The sequence below is a fragment of the Sus scrofa genome, chromosome 4, assembly GCF_054392235.1.
Source record: "Sus scrofa isolate SSC_HxYL_T2T_F1_AM1 chromosome 4, Sscrofa_HxYL_maternal_Yorkshire_Landrace_v2.0, whole genome shotgun sequence".
NCBI lineage: Eukaryota > Metazoa > Chordata > Mammalia > Artiodactyla > Suidae > Sus > Sus scrofa.
Window position 1 is genome coordinate 67,377,487 of NC_139386.1, and position 25,390 is coordinate 67,402,876.

At 41.2% G+C, this 25,390-nt stretch overlaps 1 protein-coding gene across 1 annotated transcript in view; it reads right to left on the minus strand.

The window, feature by feature from the left end:
• Positions 1-25,390, minus strand: part of KCNB2 (potassium voltage-gated channel subfamily B member 2) — a 428,677-nt gene that overhangs the window by 168,973 nt on the left and 234,314 nt on the right. The window lies entirely within an intron of this gene.

Sequence of the window (25,390 nt, forward strand, 5' to 3'; positions counted from 1 at the left end):
TTACTTATTTTCACGTCTGCCTTTCCCAAAGGCCTGTGAGCTACTTTAACGTTATGCTCTAGGAACAATTTCCTCTGCAGTCTTAGTGTTTGCACATGGTAGGTAATTAATGACTTTTTTTCTTCTAGTTTCATTGAGATATAGTTGACATACTGCACTGTATACATTTATGATATCCAGCCAAATGATTTGATTTACATATATCATGAAATGATTACCACAGTAAGTTTAGTAAACATCCATCATCTCATATAGATACAAAATGAAAGAAACAGAAACAAATACTTTTCCTTGTCATGAGAACTCTTAGGATTTACTCTCTCAACTTTCATATAAAACCTACAGCAGTAGTAACTATGTTTATCATGTTGTACCTCATATCGCTAGTCCTTATTTATCTTAGAATGTTGTGCTTTTTGACTGCCTTTTTAATGAATGAATAGAAGAACAAATGAATGTAACATTAAGGGGAACAAGCCTGTCTTGCTGCTCAATATTTATCTTATTGAGAAATCTCAGTTATTGAACGACGTCATATTGGTCCTTAATACATCCTCATGAAGCAAGCCAATGAGGTGTTCATTTACAATTCACTTTTATATGTGGATCTAGAGAAAGAAGATATTAAATAACAATTGCAGTTTCGCAGAGTGGATCAGGAGTGGAACTAAGATTCTCTCCTGAATCTGTGTTGCAATGGACTGAAACATAGTCTCTCTTTGGGGTCCATCTTGTATGATGGGTCATTGCTGCATCCCAAAGCTACTTCTAAGTTCCATTCACTTTAAGTAGAGTATAACTATACTGTATTAGGGGCTGAATTGTGCGCCCCTAAATTCATACGTCAGAGCCCTAACCCCCACTAATATTTGATAAAATATGGAGACGGGGTAATTAAGGTAGATGAGGTCAAAAGGCTGGGGCCCTCTTCCAATAAGACAGATGTCCTTGCAAAAGGGGAGGAGACGCCAGAGTGCGTCCCCATGCTGCTCACACAGAGAGAAGGTAGCATCTCACAGCTGAGGAGAGGTCTCATCAGAAATCAGCCCTGCTGACATCTGGATCTTGGACTTCCAACCTCCAGAACAATGAGAAAATAAATTTCTGTTGTTTAACCCACCCAGTCTGTGGTATGGCAGCACGAGCCGATGCACACCTGGGTTCCAAATTTCTATAATAATAAAGATGTATAAATTGATACTGTTGATTAAGGACTGAATGTGCCACCAGACACTTTAATATGCATTATCATATGCTACCTGACAAGTCTTTAATATGCATTATCTCCTAAATCCTCTTGACAAACTTAAAACACAAGTACTATTATTATTATCATTTTACAAATGAGGAAGCAGAAGATCAGAATAGTTAAGCAACTGGGCCAAAGATTCAGACAACAAGAAGCATCAGATCTGGAATTTAGGATGCCTGTCAATCGCCATGTTATGGAGTGAAACCAAATTATCCGTCATGAGGAAGAATAGTAGTGGTTAATTTAAAAAGTTAATTCAAGTGAGAAAATTCGTAAGAAAAACTAACGCATAATTTATAATGCCACTTTATTGTAAAATGCATAAAGGCACACTCATCTGCCAATATTTTATCGGGTGGGGAGGAAGATGAGGCATGGGGATGATCATTTATCTGATAAGGACTCCTGGAATTCTGCATTATCTTTCTTTCATAAACCATACCCTGAAACGCATCACTGACAATCTCATTTTCCTTCTTTCAAAGTGGAGTGAGTCCTTTAAGACCTGTGCTGAGCAATCTGTGTGAAGATCTGTCTGGATTTTTATATTCCTCCAGTCCCCAGTCTTTTAAAGTTGCCATATCCACATCTAATTCAAAACAATTTTTTTAAAGCCACACACCCTTAACAGAATGTCTTTAAATACTTATTTTGGGTTTCATGAAAGCAACAACCCATATTTATTGTACTTATATTTTACAGGGTTTTTTTGGGGGGGGAGTTTTTTAAAATTTATTTTTATTTTTTGCTTTTTAGGGCTGCACCTGTGGCATATGGAAGTTCCCAGGCTAGGGGTTGAATCAGAGCTGCAGCTGGTGACCTACACCACAGCCACAGCAACCTGGGATCCGAGCTGCATCTGTGACCTACATCACAGCTCGCTGCAACACCGAGATCCTTAACCCACTGAGCAAGGCTGGGGATCTAACCCGCATCCTCATGGATACCAGTCGGGTTCACGACCTGCTGAGCCACAATGAGAACTTCTGTATTTTAAGGTTGATGTACTACTGAATTAAATTGCATAAATACAATGATCTCAACTGGCAGAAACAGAATGGGGAGCAGACACAACAGACCCTTAAGAACTGACCCTGGGGTTCTGAGGGAGGAGGAGGTGAGCTGGCATCCCCTTAGCCTTGAGTGGCCAGTATGGTCTATGTCAGAAGAGAATGGAAGCCTTGGTTAACCTGGCTACTTGGTTAAATGGAATAGGTCAAGAGAGCTGAAGCTGTAGCGATGTGTATGATCCGCCCCCTGGCAATTTTGAAAAATGGCATCACAATCACTTAAACTTCATATTCTAGGTTTTAATTTCAGTGTTTTCAGGGAGTGACTTCCTGCTTGGGAGCAAAGCCCTAACCATTTCATGGTTTACTCCACGGGTCCATGAACACCAGACTCATTTTTCTAACTCTGATTAGAGGGCAAAAAGGATGAGTACTTCATAAATGGAATGGGTTCATTTACAGTTAGCAAATGATTAGTGTGGAAAGTACTAGCATGCAGTGATAAAATATAAGCTTTAGGGAATGATCTGTTATCACTTTCACTTGTGAATTTATATAAAACACTGCATCCCTGAGCCCTAGGAGAGGTGCTCAGAGTGAAAGAAAAATGGGAAAAGAGATGTCTGCTCTTCTTTAAGAGTCCTCCCCGCCCCCAATGATTGAGGGTTATTCTCTCCCATTTTTATTCCCATTCCTTAAAGACTGTTTTCATTTTAGGATAGACACAATCAGTTAAAGATACTCAGAATTAAGCACATCTAGGCTCTCAAAAGTTATCTATCCTCAAGTTATCCTGGCCCCCAGGAAGCCCAACTGAATTGTTTGATTACATAAAACAATTGGCCCAATAAATCCACACTCGGTGATAATTCACAGCCTCAGAGCTGAGCCACGGCTGATTAGATCCAGTTGGATGGCAAGAGGACATGACCCGTGGAAAATCCTGCACTTCCAGGAAAATCTCATGTTGGTGCCAGTCAGGCCTCCTACAGAGCTTTAGGATGGTTGTTTGAACATCAGCTGTACAAGCAGTGGGAAGAACGTATCTCCTTGAGGTATCTAAGGAATAAGGTGTTGGGGAGAGTCTTGAACATGGGTATTCTTCCTGAAAGGGTCTCATTCACTGAGCCACATTTAATCAGCCGTGTACTACCTATTGTTCATTCTGAGATTGTATCTCATAATGGATTTGTCCTAGAAACACCTTAAGGATTATAGGGATTCATGAGCAAAATGAGTTTTTAACTCTATAGTTCTAACTAAATAATTTTTAGTAATGAAACATATATGTGTATATGCATATATATATGTATACATATACATGTGTGTATGTGTTTGTGTATATATATGTGTGTGTGTGTATGTATATATACACACACACATATATATATGTGTGTATATATATATATATATGGTTTCTATCTGTGTAACACATGATTTATTTTGGTAAATGTCATGCCCTGTGTATCTCAGAGAGGAGTGTATATTTTTCAAACAATGTATCTCTGTCAAATTAGACTATAATAGTAATTTTTTGTGCTTGTAATAGTTGACATGAAAATCTAGTATAATTTAAGATTTTATAAACATATAAACATGACCATACTAATTGTAAAGATGCAAATAAAGCCTTCTTACTTTTTTTGTTATTGTTGTTGTTTTCAGGTTGTCTCCCTCCCTTCACATTTAATTATGAACAACTCTATTTTTTGCCAAAAACTAGTGACCTTTTTGTGTCTGTAAGTTGCATTTCAATATGGAAATACTTATGAATTTTAAAATGGCATTGCCCTTTTCAATATGCTGGTTATGGGAAAGGTCTTATTAAATATAAACCCCATGATGCATCTCCTTTGGCACTTAACGCTGTGGCTGACACACAGTAGGCACTCAACAGTTACTGGAAGAATGAACCACATCTTCATTGGATTCCATGAGCTGTTAAAATCATGGCTAAAGAAAAACAGGTTACGGAGATTTTGCCTGAGAAGACAAGATACCAGGAATTTTGGAAATGTACCAATAACAAAAAAAATGACTTAATATTCATGGCAGGTGTCTTTAATCACATAGAACAGAATGTCAGAAAAATACCTGATTAAATGCTATCATCTTCCCTCTGGGCAAAAACCTCTTTCAATTACGGAACATGGTTAAACCCAAGCCAATTTTCTTTCTGGTTTTATGTGAATTGTTAACTGGATTAATGTTATTTTCTTCCTTGAATGGAGAAAAAGGAGCACAGCACATTTTATGATTTACTCAGTGCCTCTCATCACCCCCAAGACGGACCTGACAGTCAGGGAACTGCAAGAAATGACTAACACAAATTTAGGTAGTTCTCAATTATTCAGGAGCTCATAATCAGCATGGGGGCTGTTTATAATTCCTTTTATTCCTCCCTTTCTCCCATGTATTTTTATTAGGAAGAGAAATGAAAGGAAGTTAAAACTCATATCAATAGAGCTCCTCATTGGTTAGCCTCTCTGATAAAAACGGGTTGGTATAATTAATTTCTACAATAAGGTTTGCGGATTATCTGCGGATTTAAATTATCCCTAGCAGCCCTGAGATTTTTTAAAAAAAAATTATAGTAGCCAGCCACATTCCCCTTAGGCTGAAAACAGTTAAAGCTGAGTGACAACGGGTTATACAGTTTTCTTTCTTTCTTTTTTTTAAACTCTGAAGGTCTAACTAAATAATTATAAGTGATAAAACGTGGACTGAGATGTGAATGACTTATGTCTGTAGAATACGCAATGTGTTTTGATGATACAGTTGAACCACAACCAGAAGTTGAAGGTTCTGGCTCAGCCATAAAAAAGAACAAAATAATGCCATTTGCAACAACATGGATGGAACTAGAGACTCTCCTGCTAAGTGAAGTAAGTCAGAAAGAGAAAGATATGGGGGAAAAAATGTAATTGTAATGTATACATGTAAGGATAACCTGACCCCCTTGCTGTACAGTGGGGAAAAAAAAATAAAAAAAAAATAAAGAGCACAATAAAAGCGTGTGGGTGTGGTTTCCTGAGGCAGGGCTCTTGGTCCCTGAGACCTTGAGTCCTCCCCCCCTCATTCCCACCTCTACTTAAGATAAAAAAAAAAAAAAGAAAGAAAGAGAAAGACAAATACCAAATAATATCTGGAATCTAATACATGGCACAAACAAACCTATCTACAGAAGAGAAACAAAGTCATGGACATGGAGAACAGACTTGTGGTTGCCAAGGAGGAGGAAGAAGGAGTGGGATGGACTGGGAGTTTGGGGTTAATAGATGCAAACTATTGCCATTTGGAGTGGGTAAGCAATGAGATCCTGCTGTGTAGCACAAGGAACTCTATCTAATCACCTGTAATGGAACATGATGGAGGATAAAAATGTATATATATGTATAACTGGGTCACTTTGCTGTATAGCAGAAATTGATAGAACACTATAAATCAACTATAATAAAAAAAACTAAAAAGAGGTTGAGGGTTCTGGTCTCTGTTAGCAAGCTTGAATTGTGCATGTGTTCAGTGGCACGCTCTGGGCTAGGGAAATTAGCTGAATTAAATTGTCCCTTCCCTGTAGTAGACTCTGGTCTCCTTGGAAGAGCCTGGCAACCAAGTCAATAATTATAAAAACCATGTGGTAAATACAATGGTAGAGACCGCAGGGACCATATGGAGGGCTTAGCATTAGCCACATAACCCAGCTTGAAGAGGGAAGGGCAGGCTTCCTAAAGGGCGGGCGGCTGGACTGGTTTAAAGGATGGGAGAGCTTGTCCATAAGACTGACAACTTTCCAGGGAAAGGATAGTATATGAGCAAAGCTGTGGAATTAGAAACATTACGGTATATTCATAGAAACACAAGTTTGTTCCTACTCCTAGTGTGTCTGGAAGGAAATTTTATGAAAATCTTGGACCATATCTTCTCATTTGGCCAAAGTGCTATGTGCATGGCTTACAGCAGTGATCAGAGACAGGTCTCTGCTCTCAGGAGCTTACACTTAGCTGGAGCAAAGGAGTAGCTTCTGACAGTGAGAGATTCTGGGGAAAAAGATGAATGGGACAGAGAATTAGGGGATGTGGCATAGGCAGGCATTTTTAGATAGTTGGGCAGCAAGAGCCTCTTTGAGGAGGTGACATTGACATTGAGCCACAAAGATGGAGGGATTTCCTTGGATCCCTTGGAATGAGATTTCCCAGGACAGGGACCAACAACTGCAAAGGCTTTGAGATAGGAATAAACTGGGATATTCAAGGACCTGAGAGGTGAGTGATTTTCCTAAGGACAGTAACAAGAGAGGACAAAAGGAGTTAAAGAGGGAGTCCAAGGTCAGTTTTGCAGGGCCCTGCAGCCCAGGGCGAGGGGCTGGGTTTCACAAAAAGTCACTGTAAGTAGGCAAGTGATTTATGGTCTAAAAAGGTCAGAATAGTTGCTGTGTGGGGAATAAATTATGGGGGCATGGGGGAAAGCAGAATCTGGGGTCCCTTGCAGGAGGCTAGAAATGATGGTGATTTGACTACTTTGTAAAGTGGGAACAAACAAATCCCCATAAAGCGTTTGTAAAGTTCTTAGAACTATTGCAGGAAAGAATTTTGTGAGACATGATGTCGAGCGTCTCTGTACCATAGAGTTGATGCCAATGTCAGATGGGGCTGCAAAAGGGAGATGTTGAAGTTTCTCACAACTCCGATTAGGTCTGATTCCACAGCCACTTTTATGCCTAGTAAAAGCATTCTCTCTCTTGTGTTATAAGGGTAACAATTGCTTAAAGGATTCTTAAACTAAAACTCGTAGTAAGATCAACTGTACAGCAGCAGAAAAAAAAAAAAAAAAAAAAAAAAAAAAAGACCCAGAGGGAGAAAAACTTAAATGAATAGCCAAATACTCTTGAAACACTCTGCCATGGTCAACAGAAGTCCTTCAATATGAAATTGAACTTCAACTCGAACTTCACCTCCAGCCAACAAGACAAATATTGAAAAAATTACTTGAGTGAGGTGAGTCTTACTCAGAAGTTATCCAGAAAAAGAGCCACTTAGGATGGATGTCTTGGAAAGGTGGCTGTCTTACAAGCAAGGAGACATAACAAAGCATTCCTGGCTTGGAGTCTTCTCAGAGGTTTAGCTAACTAACATGAAGCCAGGCATACTTTGAAGACTGTCTCATTCTTAATTAATTTTAAATAACTAGTTCCCATAGTGGCTTACCATTAATGACCCCAACTAGGTATCCCTGAGGATGCAGGTTCAATCCCTGGCCTCATTCAGTGGGTCAAGGATCTGGCACTGCCATGTGGTGTAGGTCACAAATGAGGCTCAGATCCCATGTTGCTGTAGCTGTGGCTGGCAGCTGCAGCTTCGATTTGACCCCTAGCCTGGAAACTTTCATATGTCGTGGGTACAACCCTAAAAAGACCAAAAAATTATTTCAGTTCAGGATCTTGCAGATATGTTGGTCTTTATTTGTCAAATTTACCTCATAGTCTCAATTCCCTCTACGCATACAGATGCTCAGATGTTGCAGAATAAAGTCAAAGTGCCTGGGCTGAGAGGGGAACGGCAAGTATTTGGCTCCTGGCTCTGAGTTTCAACCACTAGATTTCCCTTACAGCATTGGACACTATTAAATAACATTTCAGACAGAGTGACTATGATTTATAGTGACACGGCAGCTTTATCCACAGTAACTGCTCAGGATAAATGAGTGGGTCCATCCTCTCTCCAACGTATTGTGCATAGTCATTGGAAGAAGGGTGCTTAGATAAATCTCAATAACATCCTCAGACTAAACACATAATCCTGAAAAGCAGCGGAGGATATTAAAATCCTAGGTCAATGAGAAGCAGCAGTCCATTTTTATACAGCGCTCAGAGATTCAATTTGGTGCTGAGCTGAGGAGGATACTATTCGGCTTGACTTACCCTCTATATCATGCAGTCGTCACAGTTTTATATGTAACGATCTGGCCCCTTTTTCTTCGTTTATCTGTAATTTTATATTCTGAAACTGTCAAGTCTTCTTTTAAAAGGACAAGCTCTACAGCCAGACGGTAAGATTTTCTAAGAGCCATAAAATTCATTGAGGACTTTCAAATCAAATCTATGAACTGAATTCTGGAAGACGGTAAATGAAAATTAATGGGATCAGAACTGGAGCACCATGTCAAATGTATTTTGAAACCTTCTTTTTCTTAACCTCCTTGGGGAGTCAGACACCAGGGCAGTTTGCATCTGGCTGGAGAGACGCGTGGCAGGAAGGAATCTGGTTTTAATTCAGCCTGAAGTAAAGATGCCTAGGGGCCTGGCTTTTCGTGCCGAGGACCGCTCTGTGTTGAAGTTACCCTGCTCGCAGATGCATGCGGGGCTAGAATTTTAGCCTTTGTTCCTATGGTCAGCGCTAGGGGGAGCTGCGAAGAGTATCTTTCAAAGAGAGGCCATTGCCTTCCTTTAATGGAGGACCTGGAATAGGGAGGTGATGCAAACGTCTTATCATTTGCATCCCTTTCTCTTCCTGAGCCTCCTATGCCAAAGTCTTGATCAGCTGCCACTTGGACAGTGATACACCAGGCTCTCACTGAGCCACAAACCAAGTGGGTGCTGGAGATTTTCCCATAGTCTGTGTACTCACTGACTGGGAGAGAGGGAATCACCACAGAGCTCAGTGATCCAGCTACTTAAAATTGGCTGCTGGGTACCACCTGGCTTCTGACCATCGCCTGCTCTGCATGTAGCGCCGGCAGCTGTGTTTAAAAGGGAAGATGTCAGCCAAGCTCTATGCTTGGCTTCCCAAGTGACCCAGTAGGAAATGAGGCTATAAAGTTGGGTTGAGATTTGAATATCTTACGTTGTTATTTTGAACGCTACTGAATCCGAGTGATTTCTAGAGAAAGGAGATGGTGAATCGAGCCACCATTTAATAGCTCCCTAAACAAAGAGATACGCATTCGTAGCCTCCTTCGAGTGGGATGAAGGAATGCAGCGGAACCTAAAAGATTGGGAGGAAGCCAGAGGCCAATGGAAATTAGTTTCTTTTCCTAACGCTTCATTTTCCAGGGCAGTAAAAACAATAACACCACTGTGTGAAAACTCATGCTTTGTTTCCACGATTAGAAAACGAAGCTGTATAACTGTTGGCTAGGAAGGAGACGGTATTAATTATAAATATCACACAGTGAGTGATGGTAGAGTTATCATATGGCCCACCCACCAGAGCTATTAACTCTCACAGACGCTATTTTAGACAAAGCATTTTTAGTCTAGGGTTAGTTTATAAGTACAAAGCTTGGAAACAAAAGTGCTTCTGATATCCTGTGCTAAACGAAAGAGAGTAGGGGGTGAGAGGGAAAGGCCAACTTTATTTCAGCTGTGGGGAATAACAAGAGTTTTAAGTGTAGGAGAAGACTTCAAATGAAGGCCAGTGTGGCAGTTTTCTTTGGAAGAAGTAACAAATTACACCCTCAAAATCAATGGATATACAAATTCCAAAAAGACTATACCAGACAACTGTTTGGAAGAGCTGTATGTGTCATTTTTTTGGTCTTAAGATCAAGCAGAATGTTTTGTGTTATTACTTCCTGTTTTTAGACTGTGATTACTAAACCTGAGTATGAAGAATAAAGCAGATTTTCTTTTAAAATTTTTATGGCCACACCTGCAGCATATGGAAGTTCCCAGGCTAGGGGCTAAATCGGAGCTGCAGCTGAAGGCTACGTCTTAGCCATGACAACATTGGATCCAAGCTATATCTGTGATCTACTCTGCGGCTGGCAGAAACACTGGATCCTTAACCCAGGGAACAATGCCAGGGATTGAACCCCCATCCTCAGACAGACAATGTCAGGTTCTTAACCCATTGAGCTACAAGGGAAACTCTGGGATGATACTTTTTTTTTTTTTTTATGTCTTTTTAGGGCCATACCCGCGGCATATGGAAGTTCCCAGGCTATGGTCGAACTGCAGCTACGATGCTGGCCTACACCACAGCCACAGCAACACTGGATCAGAACTGCATCTGTGACCTACATTATACCTCACGGCAATGCCAGATCCCCGACCCACTGAGCGAGGCCAGGGATTGAACCTGTATCCTCATGGATACTAGTCGGATTGGTTACCACTGAGCTACAAAGGGGACTCCCTGGGACAATACTTTTTATAAGACCAATTTTATACACTGAGAGCTGGGGATACTAAATGTCAGTGACTTTTCTATGAAGATACAGTGAATACAGGGGCCCACTGACTTCCTGCCCCATGGGGGCTGCCCTGGATGACTCAGCCTCCTGAGTCACCAGAGCTCAATCCTCTCATAATCTCCATCACTTCCAATTCCAAAGAGGGTCAAGAAATTTTTGTCCCCTGCCATACCTCCTAAATTGAAGAGTTTCATCCTCTCATTTTGCCAAGTGCCACATTAAACGGGCTCATAAAATGACTTAGTAGCACTTTGCAAATATGCAAGGCTCAAATGACAACAAATAGGATATTATTCAGCAGTCTATTGAGTTTAATGTTTATGTAGCACTAACTATTTTGCCCCCAGGCACTTGATTCATTGGTATGACTGCACTACAAATGGGAAGGGAGAAGATGCTGCTTGAATTAACTAACATGACAATCTTTTAATGTCTTGGTGCAACGTTGATTTCATCAACAAAGGAATTCATCTTCTGGGGTTTAAGATGATTTCTACATTTTCTGTGAAACTTCTGGGGTCTATTCCATTTAAAGCATGTACAGGGTTAGGTCAAATATCGGGCAGGATCCTATGGGGATGGACCCCTCCCCCATATCCTCTGCTTTAGCTTCTCTGTGAAGTACCTAGAGGATGCTATAACTGCCACCAAAACAGAAGAAATTAACTGCCTCCTAAGGATGAGTGTGTAGCCTCCAGACCTACTGGAGCCTGAGGACTGATAACGTTAACCCCTGTGACACCACTCTGCTACCTCATCATCAACCAGTCAGAGAATTTCCCTCCCCTATATTTTCTGCTTTAGCGACTATGGGAAGTACCTAGACAACGGTATCTGACCGCACATTTCCTGGGTTGTTTTACAGATGCTAAAAATGCGCATGGGATGGGAGATGTTAACTATTTGCTGACTAGGAACACACAGCCTCCAGGCGTATTGGAGTCTGAGGAGGGATAAGTGAACCCCTGTGGCCCCGCCCCATTACCTCACCATCCACCAATCAGAACTGTGCATAAGCTGATCCTACACCCTGGGACTCCGCTCCCTCACCCCGCCTTTAAAAATGCTTTCCTGAAACCCATCAGGGAGTTTGGGTGTTTTGAGCACTAGCTGACCTGGACCCCTTATTTGGCACCTTACAATAAACACTGCACTTTCCCTTCGCCACAACCGGATATCAGTAGATGGGCTTTACTGTGTACATGGGCCAGCAGACCCAGAGAATAACACATCATGGAGTAGAGAATGTTAAAGCTTGAAGGAACCTCAGAACCTCTCTCATTTCCCAGCTGAAGACTTAGAGCTTAGGTCCAAGGTCGTCAGGCTGGCTTGGCAGGTGGCAGAAGCCCCTCCCTCTCTGATGGGCTTTCCTCTGGGCTTTTTAAGGGATGCCATGAGCTGGAACTGGTTTAAAGATGTGGATTAATGCATGCTGATTTCGGACCTCTAGGTCGCAACTATCACCCCAGGACCCTGTTCCTGGCCATGTTGGATTTGGTCTCCCTCGGGCACAGTCCCCAAGTCCCCAATCTCACAGATGTTTGTAAAGGATCCCTTTAGAAGCAATCATAGAAATACAAATGAGATGCTATGAACAAGGCATGCTACATTGAAAAAGCCAAAAATATTTGCCAGTGGAGCTGATAACATCCTCCTTAGATCCGAACCCACACAAATCAAACATATGTAAATAAGGACACAAGGATGAATTATGAGCAAAGTGTTTTTGAAAACATGGAAAATAATGAAACGGTTTTTAGAGAAGGACACAGCCAAGGACACAGCCTGGAATTGCGTAGTCTAAAATGAGGCTTACCTGGCTGTTCTCACCTGTAGGTCATTTTTTAAAAGCTCATTCATACAGCCACTTAATTTTGCCCCCCCTCCCTGCCAATTGATCTATTAATAAAAGGCTGGGGGGAGGGAGGGAGGGAGGCACAGTGGTTTTTTTGCTTTTGCTCCAAAGCCGAGGGGCGTTGCCATTGGATTGTTTATTGTGAGTCACACAGTAAAGTCACGCATCTGTGTTTTTTAAATATCTATTTACTTAAAGGGAGGATAAAGAACATGCTTTTAAAAATACATGCACATGTCTCGTGATTGAAGCAAGCACCATGGTTCCTCTTAGGTCAAACTGTTCCTATCCTGAAAGAATCCCTTGAGCCTTCTCATTTCGGAGATTCTAACAGAGGTCAAAAATTGGCTGCCTGGGGCCACAATCTGGCCATAGATGGTTTTGTTCTGTAGGCACAGTGCTTTTAAAAATTGGAATTTGAGCATTTTTCAATATTGCCTACACTCTCCTTCTCTTTGGGGTCCACCACCACCTCCAGATGCTGGCTGGGACTAGTCCTGGGAGGACTGTGTGTTCAGATCCTGTCTGCTCCAGGGACGGGTGAGAGGCTGTGCCAGGCCCTGACCATGTAGGGGAGAGCTGACTGTCTCCCCTGTCCCTTCTCTTCCCCAGAGGGACAGAAGGCAAAGAAGGCAGGTGAAGAGCCCCTCCCTGCTTTCCTCTGCCCCCCGGGGAACTTGTGATCCTGAACTTGGGGCAGGAAGTAGGTGTGATCAAGAATTCTCCAGGTTGTGGAGAACAGACTTGTGGTTGTCAAGGGTGGGGGAGAGGGAGTGGGATGGACAGGGAGTTTGGGGTTAGTAGATGCAAACCATTTAGAATGGATAAGCAATGAAGCCCTGCTGTACAGCACAGCATAGGGAACTATATCCAGTCTCTTGGGATAGACAATGATGGAAGATAACATAAGGAAAAGAATATATATATATATATATGTGTGTGTGTATATATATGTGTGTATATATATATGTGTGTGTGTGTGTGTGTGTATATATATATATATATATATGTATGTATATATGACTGGGTCACTTTCCTGTACAACAGAAATTGATACAACATTGTAAATCTACTGTACTTTAATAAAAAAAAAGTGAAAAAAAAAGACTTCCCCATGTTGATGTCAGCATTTGGGGTGACTTGGCATTTCTGGTCTCTGACACCTCCCCCTACCTGGTGATCTCAGCTGCCTAAATCCTTCTGCTGGACCAACTGTTCATGGGCTACTCCCCTTCCTCTTTCCAATGCAAACTGGTATGTGTGGTGGGGGTACCCTGCCCCTTGAGTCCAGGAGAGGTCATGCCCTGAGCCACAGTCATGACGAACGTCAGCAGGTCCCTATATAGGAGGCACTGGCGTGAATGAATAGCAGATGTTTTATTATTAATATCTCACATCATCACACGTCTCTATATTTGTAGTTTGTTGTTGCCCTCACTGACAAGTGAACTCAAGGAAATAAAATGCATTCTAAGGCATGAGAAGTTTCTCATTTAGATGTTCAGTAGGATTTTTTAATTGAGATACAATTGGCATGTAACATATTAGTTTCAGGGGTACAATATAACATCAATTCAATATTTGCATATACTATGAAATGATCACCACAGCATGTCTAGTTAACACCTGCCACCATTCATAGTTAACAAAAATTTTTTTCATGTGATGAGAAATTTTAAGATTTACTCTCTTAGAAACTTTAAAATATGCAATGTGACTTTTAGAGAATTTTACAAGCTTTATAATCTAAATTCTTGCATTTCTTGCTGATTACTATATCGCATATCAACCATAGCTCAAAGCTGGGAATGAATGAGTAATCTGATTTATATTTAAATAAATAAATTAGCATAAAAATGTATTTTGGCATATAGTCTCACTGTCTTACAGTTCCTAGGTACAAAATTAACTGTGAAAATGAACAAACTCCAGAAAAACAAACATGAAAACCAACTAGCTCGAAATACTTGGTAATGCTAAAAGATTTTTACCTCTTTACCTAGGGTATCCTAGACAATACTTTAGTAATAAGATCTAATGTTGCCAAGAATAGCTTGGGCACTTTTAGGCCTTTCTTTTCAATTTCCATTAGCATTCTGAAAGCCATGTGACATCAAAAATAATCCAAGTAAAATCTCTATACCCCTTCCATGAAGAAATCTTCGAATATAATGTAATACATGCTAACAAGAAAATGAATGAATAATCAAATGGTTAAATTTGGGTCATGTTCTCTTCAGGAGAACCAAATGGCTTCAACAGGGCTTTCTCTGGGATTTCATGAAGATCTCTGACAACTTATTAATTATTGTTGATTAGATTATACTTTCTTCCACCTTAACAAGTACCCAGGCTATTTTTACCACATAGCCGAGGGTGTAGAAGTGGTTGGTAGGCCTGGGCAATTCAGGGCAGGCTGGGTAGATCTTCATGATGCTCAACTTAATGGGGCAGCAGCTGAGTGACTGGGTCTCATCTATCATAGAACTCACTTTGGCAGATGTTAAGAAATGTTACCGAGAGAACCCTCCTACACTGTTGGTGGGAACGTAAATTGGTGCAGGTGCTACGGAAAACAGTATGGCGGTTCCTTGAAAAATTAAAAATAGAGTTGCCATGTGATCCAGAAATCCCACTTCTGGGCATATAGCCAGACAAAACTATAATTCAAAAAGATACATCCCAGTGTTCACTGAAGCATTATTAAAATAGCCCAGACATGGAAATAACCTAAATGTCCATCAACAGATGAATGGATAGAGAAGATGTGGTACCCTTATAACAATGGAATATTACTTGGCCATGAAAAGAATGAAATAATGCCATTTACGGCAATGTGGATGGACCTAGAGATTATCATAGTAAGTGAAGTAAGTAAGTCAGAAAGAGAAAGACAAATACCGTAGGATACGACTTACACGTGGAATATAAAATATGACACAAATGAACTTTGTTCATGAAATGGAAACAGACTCACAGCCATAGAAAACAAATTTATGATTGCTAAAGAGGAAAAGGGGTGAGGGAGGAATAAAATAGAAGTTTGGGATTAGCAGATACAAACACTTATAAAATTAAATAAATAATAAATAAAATAGATAAACAATAATGTCCTATTATATAATACAGGGAACTATATTTAATATTCTATAGTAAACCATAATGAAAAAGAATGTGTGCGTGTGTATAACTGAATCACTTTGCTGTATACCAGAAACTAACACAATGTTGCAAATCAACTATAGTTAAAAACAAACAAATGAACAAATAAGAAGTTGTTGGTAGTGCAGACTGTTACATTTAGAATGGATGGGTGATGGGGTCCTGCTGTACAGCACAGAGAACTGTGTCTGGTCTCTTGGGTTAGAACATGCTGGAAAAAAAAGAATGTGTGTGTATGGGTGGTTGGATAACTTTTCTGAACAGCAGAAATTGTAAATCAACTATGCTTTAACAAAAAATTAAAAAAAAAAGAAATGTCACCTAGAACATGTCCAGGGGCAGGAAAGACGCTAAAACTTCACATCTTCTGTGTTACCCTTCTTGATTAAAACTAGCGTGGTCCTTGCATTCACTGATTATGGCCAGTTGAGAAAACTGACTGAAGAGGAAGGTTATGCAAAATTCCCCTAATGGGTAGGATGAACTAGACTTGTCCCCAAGCCACCTGCTGCTTGGCTATTTCAAGCACTAATGACCAGCTAGAGAGAGGGAGACTTTTGAACCTGTGGGCTTTTCAGAATACCTTAGCTGACATCTCTGAGGCAAGAACTCATTGAAAATTAGTATCACAGACCCACCCAGGCCAGGGTGGAAGTCTCCACCCAACACACCTGTGTGGACATTTCAGCAAGGGTTCCAAATAGAACATCTTTCACTCAGGTATTTATGTTAAATGGACATATCAAGGCAGTTGTAACTATAACCTTGTAAACTATATAGGTATGTGACTGTTTTTAGTGGAAACCCTGAATACTGACTTTATTTCCTACTAGCACACTCCAGAAGAATCCAGAACAATGTCCAACATGAGCAGAAAAGATTTTGCTGCTTAAGAACCAAAAGGAAGTTCTTTAGGAAGTCCAGACAGGAAGGATAAAGAAGACAAACTTGGAGTTCCCATCGTGGCTCAGTGGTTAATGAACCCGACTAGTATCCGTGAGGACTTGAGTTTGAGCCCTGGCTTGCTCAATGGGTTAAGGATCCAGCGTTGCCGTGGGCTGTGGTGTAGGTCACAGATACAGCTCAGATCCCTCATTCCTGTGGCTCTGGCGTAGTTCGGTGGCTACAGCTCTGACTCGACCCCTAGCCTGGGAACCTCCATATGCCCCGGGTTCGGTCCTAAAAAGTAAAAACAACAACAACGACAACACAGAAGCTCTGAGTGCCCAGTTATCCACTTGACTTTTCATCTTGGTACTCCTCAAACTTAGGTAGCCTTTCCCACGTGACCCAGTGATTCTTAACCAGGGGAAACTTACCCCTTGCCCCCAGCCCCCAGGACATTTAACAATAGTTGGAGAAATTTGTGATTATGACTGGACACTAATGGCTAGAAGCCAGGGATGCTGCTCTATATTGTACAACACATGGGACAGTCCCTTCAACAAAGGATTACCTGGGCCAAATGTCAATAGTGCCAAGGCTGAGAAACCCTGACTTAACTCTTACCTACAGGTACAACCTGCCCTAGCCTGGGGCTAATTCTGGTCCTGGTCAGGGTCTTCTAGTCAGCACCTTAATGGCTCAAGAGCATCAGCCTTGTCACTTAGTGTGCCCAGCCATTGAACCTGAGTGCCTGGCTCTCACCTTCTTTTTGTGCCCCATATCCTGGAGCTCCTCCTATAATTTCCTGTCTGATGTTCTGCCTGATTCAGCAGGAACTGTGGCTTTAACTTTTGCCTGATCCTATACTCTAGTCCTCTGGGCTAGGACTACGTGGCCTGCCATGGGGTCTTCCTGATGCCAACCAGTTATCTGCTTCATTTTCTGCTCCTGGGCCTTCCTGCAGACTGTAGTGATTGGATAAGCATGCCTGCCTCTCAGATTCAGGGCCTGGGGTTTCTCTTGATAATATCTTATCAAATGGTCTGCTTGGCTCCTGGAACACCTCGACGTTTGACCTTGGCTGGACTGCCCTCAATCCAAATCTTCCAACCACACTCTGCTTGTCCTTGCCCAGTCCCCCAGGTCTTCCTGGTCCCTGCTCTGCCCCTGCCTGGCCTGTCCTATCCCCCACTCACAGAGACCTGGCTGTTGGAAAACCTCAAATTGCCCATCGCACCGTCATCCTTCAATAATACAAAAACATTAGGCTGACCTCCCCATAATTCATATCTATCAAATATTAGTTTATAGTTAGAGAAGTCAGGAGCTGACTTAAAGATTAGCTCCTTTAAAAATCAATTCATTTAAGAAAATACAATTCTGAATGTTGATGTGGTAAAAATCAGGACTCTGTAGCTCAACAACGGCAACAACCACAAAAAAATAAAGGCAATCACTTTATCTTCAGACAGGTAAATTAAATATTTAAGAACACGCCACAGCAAAACTGGATGTTTTTCAAATGAGCAGTTCTGTGAGAAGAGGCTTAGGTAACCACTGATGTTAACTGTTGGAAAGGTTAATTACATATCTTCCCCCTTTTTATCATCATAACTTTTTGGTAATGCATCCTTTCCTTAATTATACAGCTTCCTTTCATCTCCTGTGCAGTAACTGCAGCCTCAGATGACTTTTCTGGAGAAACCATGGACTTCACATTTAGCTGGTTTTGGTTACTTCTCTCAGCCAATAGCTGGGAGCCTTTTTCTTCAGCAAGACACAGATCATCATAACCAAAGGTAGCCGAGTTCCTATCACAATGGAAACTCTAAAAAATATCATTTGAGAGTTGCTGTTTGGCTCAGCGATAGCAAGCCTGACTAGTAACCATGAGGATTCGGGTTCGATCCCTGGCCTCACGCAGTGGGTTAAGGATCTAGTGTTGCTGTGAGCTGTAGTGTAGGTCACAGACGTGGCTCAGATCCTGCGTTGCTGTGGCTGTTGCGTAGGCCAGCAGCTGCAGCTCTGATTTGACCCCTAGCCCAGGAACTTCCATATGCTGCAGGTGTGGCCCTAAAAAGCAAAAATACATATACTAAAATATATATATAAAATTTGGACAGATTTAAGAATAGCACAATTTACTCAGAAGTTAATGTATGTTACTTAAACTGAATGTACATCATTGTGTGGTTTGGCTAAGGACTTAGTTCAGAAAGTTTTTCACACACTGAATACACACAATCATTTTCAGCGTGGTGCATCACTATTGATTTCTGAAGTGAAACAAGAAATCTCCCTGGTCCTTGTAATAATAACTAGAGATCACTTATTGAGCACTTAATTTGTGTCAGCTCCCAAAGCCTTTACATGGATTATCCCATTTAATCCCCACAATGCCTTTATGAGGCAGGCATTATTATCATCCTGATTTTACAGATCAAGGAGCTAAAGCTTCAAGAAGTACCTTGTCCGAGATAACAGAGCTGATAAGTGACAGACCCAGGGTTTTTGTTTTTTGTTTCTTAGTCCTGATCCTGGAATGTGGAAGTTCCTGGGCCAGGGATCAAACCTGAATCACACACAGCAGTAACAGAGGTGCTGCGGTGACAACGCCGAGTCCTTAACCTGCCGAGCCACCAGGGTTTAATTTGGACATAGGGTTTAAATTCAGTTGTATGACTCTGCTCCAATATTCAACTGCCCTGCTACCTCCCTTCCCACTAATTTTGAAGATTTGATTTACTGCTCACAGAGTTTAAAGATACTTCCTTGCTCTCCTTTACAAATAATAGCACTGAGACTTCCTTTCTTGGAACTCAGGCTGGACATGACAGATTATTCCTCTAAGAGCCTTCCATACTGTTTTCCATTGTGGCTGCATTGATTTACATTCCCACCAACAGTGTAGGAGGCTCACCTAGGGAGCCTCCAATTCAGAAGCCTGGGACAGGTCCCACTCATTATTCACAAGCAATCCAAGTGATTCCAATGTATGTGGTCCTTAGACTGTATCTCACTGTGTCCTTTTTTTTTAGATTCCACATGTAAGTGACAGCATATGATACTGGTGTCTCACTGTCTAATTTCACTTAGCATGATCATTTCTAGGTCCATCCATGTCGCTGCAAATGCTGTTATTTCTTTCATTTTAATGGCTGAGTAATATTCAATTGCGTGTATGTACCACATCTTCTTTATCTACTCCTCTGTCGATGGACATTTAAATTGTTTCTCTGTCTTGGCTATTGCATATAGTGCTGCAATGAACATTGGCTGAGACTGCATTTCAAGAAGAAGCTTTAAGAATGAAAGAGGAAAACGAATGGCTCAGTGAACTCATCACCACGAATGGGAACTTTAAAATGCTTCTTACAGTGGTTTCAGATCAGCAGCAATCACCTCAGAAAGAGTTAGGATTTTAAATTTGGGGGCCCACCCCCAGCCTAGATAACTAGGAACTCTGGGAATGGGGCCCAGCAACCTGTGTTAACAAGCCCTCCAAGGTGATTTGGATGCCCTCAATTTGAGAATCCCTAGGAAAGAGCATAGCCTTAATCACATATGCATCTTTTTTCTTTTTAGGGCCATACCTGTGACATATAGAAGTTCCTGGGCTAGGCGCTGAATTGAAGCTTCAGCTGCCAGCCACAGCCACAGCAATATGGAATCCAAGTCATATCTGTGACCTACACCACAGCTCATGGCAACACCAGATCCTTAACCCGCTGATTGGATCTAGGGATTAAACCCACTTCCTCATGGATACTAGTTGGGTTATTAACCTGCTAAGCCATAAGACAACTCCCATACACGCATTTTAAACATACTAATTAGTATTATTGATTATATAATGATCAGCTTGTCTATACTCATCTCAATTCTTAAGATAGAAATCCTAGATCATCTTGAAAGTGACTATTTTCCATTAGACTTATTCTGAATCTCAGAATGGCTAAAAGTACGCATAATTGAAACTATGATATCTTTGTGGAAGAAGGAGGTTAAAATTGAACAAGATTTTGATATGACTATCTTCACATTGGTTTTGGGGGAAACATCCTCTTTAACTGTACATGAGCATCAAGCAAACTGACTGAAATCAGCAGAGAACTTGCCATTATATCTGATTTAATGAAGTCTGACAGCGAGGACATAGGTGATGAAACTCATGGCACATTTATCAGCACAACATACAAATGGAAATCAGGTAATTCCATTTGAAGCCTTCACAAGTTCAGGTACTTTCCCCTTGCAATTCTCACCCAGTGGAACATGACTGTCAACAAGCAGTCTGGCTAAGTGTTCCTCCTGATGGCTGAGGCTGGGCTGCCTGTCAGAGACAATAACAAGTGAAGGTTTGAGACGTCGTTTTCCACAGTGTAAACAATGCTTGCTGATGACTAGACACACACTGCCCCTCAATTACACAGTTATATGAGTCTCTTCTTGGTTTACAGGTTCTCGGGATATTCTCTAATTGGGAGCCATGAGGTTTATCAATTTTAAAATGCCAGTTGAATTGTGCCGAAGGGTAAATGTCTTCCCCTTTAGGGTACTTGCCACGGTTAGTTCAGACTCTGTGCTGGGGGTTACCCAGTCATTACCTGTTGGGGAATTTATCTTAGTGAATCTTATAGATGGATTTCCCTCAGAATAGATATTAACTCTTTTCTTCCAGCAGGAAAGCACCAAAAACAAACTAGGTGGTTAGTACTCACTTTCCACTTGATAAATTTCAAAACGTGGTTTCCTAATATGTGGTACATAAAAGGCAAACAGGAATTAAGAGGATTATTCTGTGATTACTACTACATATTTTCTAAATTAAGAGAAAAAAACACAAGCACATGGAACTTAAAGACTATCTACAAGGGTCCAAACAAGTGGCCTTTTGCTTAACCTGGAGGTGTGCTGCCTGAACATAAACAGTCCAGCAGACAATTCATGGTGTAGAACAGCATTTCTACTGAGGAATGGAGGTAAAGCGGACAGGATCACCTCTTTCCCATTGCTGTCCTCCCTGCACACCACACTCCTTGATTGAAACAGATCTCTCCTGATGCTGGTACAGGCTGTCTGCAGTGGAAATATTAGAATATGATTTCCTTCTTTTGCAACAGCATTTTATTCTAAAAATCAATGCTACAACTTTCATAGCTAATGGATTTTGTTGGTATGCATTCATCTGCTGCAGAGAAAAATCATTGCTTAAATCAGCTCGCTCCAAATAGGATTGACTAAAGCACGCAAGATGGTATTCTTGTCAAAGCCACCTCAGACTCCAATTGACATATTGTATTCTAGTGCTGACAGCTGAAGGCTGGAGTTTTGATTAATCCATTTTCCTCTCATTATAAACACAATCTCTCTTCCCTGAAGGTTCCAGCAATCACTCTAGCAAGTGTTGGACCTTGACAGAACAATGCTTATCCTTTGGTGGCCACTGTATGTACAAGAGAGAAAGAGCTGGTTTTGTTTTCCAAATATCCTTGGGCATTGTTGAAAGAAGCTCATTTGTGAATGTATGTGTTTCCACAAGCTCAAGGCTGTACTTTGGTTTTGTCTTCCGTGGAAAGAGACAGTGAGGGAGGGGAAGCAGGTGTGCAGTTAATCCAAAGTATGACAGACACCTGCTGAAGAATCATTTCAAAGCCCTCCTGTGAGGCAGCACCCAACACACGGCCTGCTGGACTAGGTTCGGGGGAGAGAGAGGGGCTGGGCTGCAGAGATCAGAAACCGTAGGTTGACCCCACTCCTCATAATCCTCAAGATCACTTGCAAGCCTGTTCTCGAGGCTGCACCTATTGAGCGTTGTGACTGTTTTTTGAGACTCTAAGGTTTTGCAATGGTTGAAAGCATCCCAAGTTACCCAGTATCTAGTTTAATATTCAGTCACTAAATACAGTTAGGAAGAAGGGAAGAGGGAGTGTTGGATGGTGTCCATTAAGAACTGGCTTCATGTTGATGATTAGATGATGACTAGAATTAACAGTATTGTTTTGTATATCTGAAAGTTGCCAAGGGAATAATTGTAAACGTTTCGATTATAAGAAACAAAAATTTTTAACAATGTGTTGATGCAGTTAACTAGTCTTACTATAGTAGTCATTTAACAATATAGACATCCATCATATCATTATGTTGTACACCTTAAATTAATACCATGTTATATGTCAATTATATATCAACAAAACTAAAGGAAAAAATCCCTTTCTATTTATGGGGGGAAAAACTGGCTTCATGCAACAGGGAGGTAATGAGTTCTATATTCGTTTCCCAAACCTGACAAAGGTATGTAATCCAACCAGTGGTCTGACAGTCGAACGAATTTTGGAAATTACTGATCTCCCCAAGTCCAGGACCTGAGCTACCATCATGATATGGATGCCAGTTGAGGCCAACCCTGCACAACTCGAAGTAAAGCACTGCCAACACCAGTAAATGTGGGGAGGAAAACACGAGACTGTATTGCATCTGAACTGTTTCCCTGAGGCCTGTGAGCTCTCCACCTGCTATATACTGTGAATTACTAACCTGATTTATCCTAATATCATAGTTTTCAAACTTCAGCACATAGCAGAATCCGCTGGAAGCCTTGGTAAAACAAGGTTGCTAGGTTGCTGATTTCTAATCATAAGTTTCTGATACAGCAGGTCTGGGATGGAGTTTGAGTTCCCAGGTGATGCTGTTGCAGGGATCAAATTTGAGAACCACACATCCTGAGACCTAGGAAAGGGAAAGTCTTCCTTGCTCTATTTGAAAAATGGGGTTCAGTACAGGGCTATATCCTCAAGGTTGTTCAAATGTCTGCCCATGAAAGAGTAAGAGAGAAATATTTATTCAGAAACTCTTGTGTGTTAATGCTTTCATACATAACCTCACTTAATGCTCACAGCAACCTGAGAGATAGGCATCTTTGTCCCCACATCTTAGTTAGGAGGATGGAAGCAGAGAGAGGTTGCTTCAGTTGTGAAAGTCCTTGAAGGTCTTAAGTGCTCAGGCTAACAGTCAAGCTGGGTTGGTCTGGAACCAAACCTGTAGACTTTCCATGACATCCAGACTTCTCCTTCACCAGCTTGCCTTTATCTTTGTAATGAGGATCTTCTAAAGCCCCCAGATAGGAAAAAAGCAGATAAAGTCAAGGTGTGCACCTAAGTTGACTCTGTGGACTCCTGGTTCATTTGTTATAAAGCACAGGCTGTCCAAATTGCCAACACTCCACCCTAGCCAGGCTGGATTTCTTTGTTTTTGCTTGTGACATTGGTAAACTTTCCTGAATTCTGAGGGCTTTGCTCCAGACCTCAACTCTGATCTAACCTCATTCAGGTATCCATCCAGTCATCACCTCAGCTTATCCTGAGAAGGCTCCTGGTGAATTCTCTCATGAATACAATTCCCTAATGAGCCACCTACTTCTGAGGATGCCATTTAGGACTGGGGCAAAGCCCCATACCCCATCATACCCTCCCTATCTTGACCGCTTCCAAAGACAGGAATTTTCTCACTTTTAATAAACAACATGGATTCCAGCTTTCCACATAGGTCATGTTGTAGTTTGGTTAATTTCACATTAAGACCAAGATATATATCCTGTTCAAAGCTCTGAACTCTGATTGCATAATTTTAGGTAGCTGCGGTAGGAGAAAGACGGCAGCAGAGTTGGATCAGAGAACCAAATTTAAATCCTCATGACCATCTATTAATATTTATTGAGGACCTGCAGGAGGCATGCTCTTTTGCAGGATTCTTCCCAGATTATCTAGGTTTTTTTTCCCCCATAAATTCTCATTAATATCTTATATGTCTTAATTTCCAAAAAAATAGAGAGAGAGGTGGGATTCTTTATTTTTTGGGGTGATTTTCATTTCTGTATTTTATAATGAAATATAATGTCACAAGAGAGAATAAATGAGCCAAAAATGAAAATTTTTCTATTAAAACTAAAAAGATTCATATCCTTTCCTCTATTTTGCCAACTCTTTTACTTATCAGAGTAACAAAGCTCTTTTGAAAACAAGAGGAAAAGCAACCTTGCCTTGCACTCCCACTCTATCCGCCTCCTGGCCCCACATAATAGTTTCATTAGTTCAGACTAAGTTCATTAAACAAAGGAGAGAGAGCTCTGAAAGTTCTTCTTGGAAGATATTGCCATGATTTTATCCCCGTTTTCCAGCTGCCCTTTAATTATCTGGCAGAGCTAGGGCATGTCATAAGAAAATCCAGATAAATAGCACTCGGCATATTTTAAGTAAATGTCAACCCAGGTTAGTCTGTGGAGTTCTGCTTTTTTTACGTTCCCATGGAACACCCATGGGAAATAACCGGTGTTCCTCCTTTAAAAACAACGGAATGGTGGGCTTTCAACAACTGCCAATTCCAGTCACTATTTCATCACTGCAAAAATACCTCTGGAACGTCAACAGCTTGTCTCTCTACCTGATAACTTGGAACACTCTCCTTTCGAGAAAGAGATGGAAACTGAAAGGTCTGGGTAATGAACACGGAGCAAGATGATCTTCTTGAGTGGAAAGAACCAGGAGACTGCACTCTTAGAAAGTAGAAAAGTGCCACTGGATAACAGGCTCGGGTTAATTTTCATGATTATGAGTCATTCATTAGCTCTATGATTATATAGCTCTATTTATATCTCTGTTTAGAAACACTGCTTTTGCTCTTATTTGGCTCATTCTTTTTCCAGCCTCCTTGACTCCCTGAGCCCTGGACTTCTGCCACACCTGCCCAGCACGACTGATTTCATGATGCCGCTTGTCTGCTATTATACCTGGGCTGCCAAGCGCAAATGGTGACCATAACTCAACCACTACAAATGTCTAGTCTTTGATGTCACCTGGACCAATCTTTGATTCATCCTGCTTCAGCTTCCTTTTCTGCTCTCCTCCGTGGATATTCCAAAACTTTACTGTTCTCCTCCACCCTCTTTGGCAAACTCCTGCTCTCTTTTGTTCAAAAGACACTTGAGTCCTGCTTGGTTCAAAGCAGAGAGGAAGAGAGGTTCTGTGGAAGGCAGTCTCC